Below are 6,000 nucleotides of genomic sequence, written 5' to 3'. Positions count from 1 at the left end.
TTGTGAAAACAAACAATAATCACACATAATGCGATTAGTGTAGCCTACAAGGGAGCAAGGCATAATACTGTGCGTTGAAATACACACCAACTGGCGAGTAGCACTGTTTCATGTACTTGTCAATGCCGGTTCTTACGCCATTACCAGATTTGCACAATTTCTTAGTGGATCGAGTGCTAACAAATCAGAATGCATGTGCACATATAAGTGCCACTTAGTGAATACAATTCATTCTTAGTCAATTCCGTCCCTGTCAAAGTCCATTTCAAGTATGAGCCATTCCACCGAATGCCATTTTTGTCCCAAAGACATTTTCCCTCAGTTTCACAGACAAGGCTTAAGCTAGTCTCAGACTAAAATGCAGGTTTGAGCTGTTTTAAATGAAATAAACTTGCACTGATATATCTCAAAATATGCCAGTGCCACGTTTTGTCTCAAGATGCACACCAGTAATGTTTTTTTGTTTTTTTGTTTTTTTCCCCTTCTTCTTCTAAGACATGTTCATAAAAGCTACTTTAATGTCCTAATTGAACTAAGACCTAACCCTGGCTTAATCTAAGCCCTGCCTGATGTATTAACTTATAACTTATGTATAAAAAAATAACTGCATTAAATACATTTTTATTATTTAGTGACAGTAATAAAACTGCAAATTTGAGAAATTTTTTTTTTGAAAAAACAGCATTTGTTATCTTTCTAACATACACTTCATCATGATTTCTACTGTATAATAAATAAAATCCTTTTTTTTTTTTAACCAAAACTATTGGTAATGCTTTATTTTAAGGTGATGTAGTTACATGCTACTACATGTTCTTACTATAGTAATAACAGTAAATTATGCATAATTAACTAACCCTAAACCAAACCCTAACCCTAACCGTAACACTATTGTAAGTACATGTGGTTATTTAAAATTACTCAGAACTTACTTGTATACGTAAAATGTAAGTATGTCACCTTAAAATAAAGTGTAACCAAATTATTTTTTATATATATTCAATGTGTGTGTGTTTTTTTTTGTTTGTTTTTTTTTTTATAATTACATAAATACACATTTTTGGTAAATCAGTAGCATTTTTGAGAGTAGAGTCTTTGCCCTTATACTGAGATGAGCAATGGGCGCACACAAAACACTACTTCACAACGAAACATTAATTCATTCATTCATTCATTCATTCAAATCGGTGCTTTGGTTCACTTATTACACTGACCAAATCAATTTCAGCAAACAAAGCTTTGTTGCATTAAAGTTTCGAAGCTTTGCAAAATATCTGTAAATAAACAAAAGACATTGTACAGACAATTTATATTTTCAGATGTTTTATAGAACATTGTTGAACACATTTTCCTGCCCTCTCATTGCATTTAGTTATCTTTAACCAGCAGACGTCCTCACTGTGCCGAGTTTCAAGCACTTTGAAACAGTGAATCATTTGATTCAATTGATTCAAAGTTTCAAAAAAGCTCTCATTACTCCATTTAAATAAGGTGTGATAGAACCACATACTAACCTTCTTATGTGAAAAGTTAAAGGTGCCCTAGAATCAAAAATTGAATTTACCTCGGCATAGTTGAATAATAAGAGTTCAGTACATGGAAAAGACATACGTTGAGTTTCAAACTCCATTGTTTCCTCCTTATTGTGTAAATCTGATTTGTTTAAAAGACCTCCGAAGAACAGGCGAATCTCAACATAACACCGACTGTTACGTAACAGTCCGGATCATTAATATGTACGCCCCCAATATTTGCATATGCCAGCCCATGATTGAGGCATTAGGCAAGGGCAGCCAGTATTAATGTCTGGAGCAGCACAGCCAAATCATCAGACTAGGTAAGCAGGCAAAAACAATAGCGAAAAATGGCAGATGGAGCGATAATAACTGACACGATCCATGATTACATTATATTTTTAGTGATATTTGTAAATTGTCTTTCTAAATGTTTCGTTAGCATGTTGCTAATGTACTGTTAAATGTGGTTAAAGTTACCATCGTTTATTACTGTATTCGCGGAGACAAGAGCCGTCGCTATTTCATTTTTAAACACTTGCAGTCTGTATAATTCATAAACACAACTTCATTCTTTATAAATCTCCCCAACAGTGTGTAATGTTAGCCTGTTAGCCACTGAGCACTATCAAACTCATTCAGAATCAAATGTAAACATCCAAATAAACACTGTACTCATGTGATCCGAAGCATGCATGCAGCATGCATGACGAACATCTTGTAAAGATCCATTTGAGGGTTATATTAGCTGTGTGAACTTTGTTTATGCACTGTACTATAGTCGAGAGCTCGGGGGGCAGGGAGCGAGAGATTTAAAGGGGCCGCAGCCTGAATCGGCGCATAGTTAATGATGCCCCAAAATAGGCAGTTAAAAAAATTTATTAAAAAAAATCCATGGGGTATTTTGAGCTGAAACTTCACAGATACATCCAGGGGACACCTTAGACATAAATTACATATTGTGAAAGAACGTTCTAGGGCACCTTTAAATTTAAATCTGCTGTCATGAACACATACAGTTGGTAAACCCAAATTTTACGGTGCGTTACCGCAAATGGACTGTTTATAGAGGAAACTCCACTCAGGAAGTGTTCATCCACCTAAAAAAGTAGTTCTAGTGCTATTTCTTTACAAACTGCAGAACATGTTGAAACATGTTATTTTGTCTGACACAATCTCATGGCAATTCATGACTATTTTGCTAAATTGCTGGCTAATTCGTATGTTTTTGTACAATCTGCTTATGCCCACTGATGTTTAGGTTTATGGGTAAACCCTCACACTTACTTTTTTTCCCTAAAAATCATGTTTTGTTTTATTTTTGTAAAATACATATGTTTTCTCATGAGATTGGGTTGTTTCTTCCACAAATGCTCTTGATACTGAACCCAAGACATTCAAACAGGAACAAACCTGGATCTTTATTTCAGAAAGCATCTGTCATTTGTTTAAACTAGACCATGTGGCTCAATCTTGGTCCGTGATTGACCAGGTCATCACTAATTTGCATCTCCAGGACAAGCTGTCCCCTTTTGTCCATCCACCGTGTGTCCATCTGTGTCAGCAGAGGTTAGCAAATCCCGTCCCTGAAGGGCGTTGAATAGACTTCGCATGTAAGCAAACAAAAGCTTCTACTGTTTGCGAGACAATACATCCAAGTTTTTCCACAAATTCGGCACAAAGCCTCTGAGCTTTAGATAAACATGACACATTCATTTTTAATTTGTTGAAACACAGCCAGACAATCGACAGGATATGACTCCAGTGTAAAGGCAGGCCGTAAAGCTTTGTTCTGCAGTGCCATGAGAAGAGATATGAGCTCTCAAAAGGTGACAACCTTATGTTGTCTGCGATCTGCCCCAAGGGAGGTATCAAATGATCTGCCCTGCAGATAGAATGACAGTCAGAATGCTCACCTACCTTGAGGATAAAGTTTAATACAATAGATGTTTTAATATCTCCAGACACACACCGTTCTGTGCCCATTTGATCAAAACATATCATGTGAATCATGTGGTGGCACTGGCCTGATTATCGAGTGCGGCATCAGTTTGGTCAGAAATAAGGCTTTGTTTAAGTCACTTCGGTAAAGCTCTGGGGTGGTCGTGATTAGAAACCTTTGACTTCGGGGTGTACTTGAACTTTTTCTAGTTTGACAAGGAACCTTACAGAGACCTTCTCAGGTTGTCGACTAAAGTACCGTGTCACGTTTGAACTTCCGCAAGAACCAGTGAGGTTCATGCTCGTGTTATGCATTACATTTGAATTGTTGGTGAACTTATTTCAGAAAAAGCTGGGCACCATAACCTAAAACAGAAATTAAAATAGGCACATTATTAATGGCACATTACCTTTTCATAAGCGATCGCTGCTGCAGTGCTGCATAGTTTTATTAGTTTATAAATATGTCTTATATTTGGGCGGGAGACTTCATCACAAACCTACCTGGAATGATTGAAGGCCGCGGGCTCATAAACATTGGAAAGTATGTCCCTACTGTATGCAAAGTATGTGCGTTTTGAAATGTTTCTAAAAATGCATGAGAGATGTCAATAAGAACTAAGCATAATTTCCCTCTCTTTCTACACCCTGCAAGGAAATAGCACACATTTTATGTGAAAATATTCTTCAGCATTGACAGTTAGTATAAGAAGTGCAATTTGAAAGTATTTGAATTTTATGTAATATTAATTCCAATGGGACTGGAATGCAGATATACACAATGTTAAATCAAGATGTAGGTAAAAGAAATACACGTTCAATATATAGTTCGAGCAATCGTTTTCAGCCTTCAAATGATTTAAATAAACTATGATGTATTTGGCGTGATGTTGAAGGTATTGTGTTGATAAACAAGGAAGCTCTGCAGAAATTGGAAACCGTGACAAAGTTCTAAGCATCTCCACCCATTGCATGTTTGCTTATTAAATATTTTAAATAACTTGGTTATACTGTCAGCTGCTTATAAGACACGCAACTTTACAGTCAACAGAGATAAGGTTTTTTGTACACGAATAACAACAACACATGTGATCCTTAATAACACAGTCATGTTGTTCAATGTTGCGCAATGACGACCTTTAAAATAACAGACAGAAAACAACAAAACAACACAGGAATGATGCCTTTAACCAGACTGCTGTTTCATTTCAGAGAATTCCTCCCTGATCATTTTGATAAGCAGCATGTGATTATTCGTTCTGGTAGCTGTTTAAACATGTTGGAGCACATTCTGTGGCATTTGTTGACAGCTCAGGTGATGTTTGCATATAGCGTGCGTGCTTCTGGATGACAGCCTGCCCTCTAATCTCCCTCACGACTACACGACACGGTCCTGTCCCGAGCAAAACAGGCTATATTTATGCACCATTCCTTCAGTATGGCATTGGTTATTGTCTATTTCAAACTTCCTTATCTTTTAAGGGTTTCGGGTAACACTTCCTTTCTTGTTCAACATTTAAGTTTTCTTTCCAACATCGCATGCTTTGGCAAAGCAAAAATCATTTACTCAGTACGGTTCAACTTTGCATATTTTAGGTAAGAAAAAGAGTCTTATAAATCATAATCAGATGCACCATGATAACTTTATATATGCAAAGACAAGAAGTTGTCTACAAATATTATATATTAGGCATACTGCAAATCAACATTTGTAAGAACAAAATTTAGGACAGTATATGATTTTTGTTGGTCAAAAACCTTCATAAAACAAGCTATCAACAAGAAATTAAAATATAAATTACATTAAATTAACTTAAATTAAATTAAATTATATACATACACAGTACAGTCCAAAAGTTTGGAACCACTAAGATTTTTAATGTTTTTAAAAGAAGTTTTGTCTGCTCACCAAGGCTACATTTATTTAATTAAAAATACAGTAAAAAACAGTAATATTGTGAAATATTATTACAATTTAAAATAACTGTTTTCTATTTGAATATATTTCACAAAGTAATTTATTCCTGTGATGGTAAAGCTGAATTTTCAGCATCATTACTCCAGTCTTCAGTGTCACATGATCCTTCAGAAATCATTCTAATATGCTGATCTGCTGCTCAAGAAACATTTAATGTGTACAATTGTACAAAATATTTGTGTACAATATTTTTTTTCAGGATTATTTGATGAATAGAAAGTTCAAAAGAACAGTGTTTATCTGAAATCTAATCTTTTGTAACATTATAAATGTCTTTACTGCCACTTTTGATTGATTTAATGCATCCTTGCTGAATAAAAGTATTCATTTCTTTAATTTCTTTAAAAAAAAAAAAAATAAAAATTCTTACTGACCCCAAACTTTTGAACGGTAGTGTATAATGCTACAGAAGCTTTGTATTTCAGATAAATGCTGTTCTTTTGAACTTTCTATTCATCAAGGAATCCTGAAAAAAAAAAGTACACAACTGTTTTCAACATTGAAAATAATCATAAATGTTTATTGAGCAGCAGATCAGCATATTAGAATGATTTCTGAAGGATCATG

Source organism: Megalobrama amblycephala, linkage group LG7 (genome assembly GCF_018812025.1).
Source record: "Megalobrama amblycephala isolate DHTTF-2021 linkage group LG7, ASM1881202v1, whole genome shotgun sequence".
Taxonomy (NCBI): domain Eukaryota; kingdom Metazoa; phylum Chordata; class Actinopteri; order Cypriniformes; family Xenocyprididae; genus Megalobrama; species Megalobrama amblycephala.
This window is presented reverse-complemented; position numbering follows the sequence as displayed.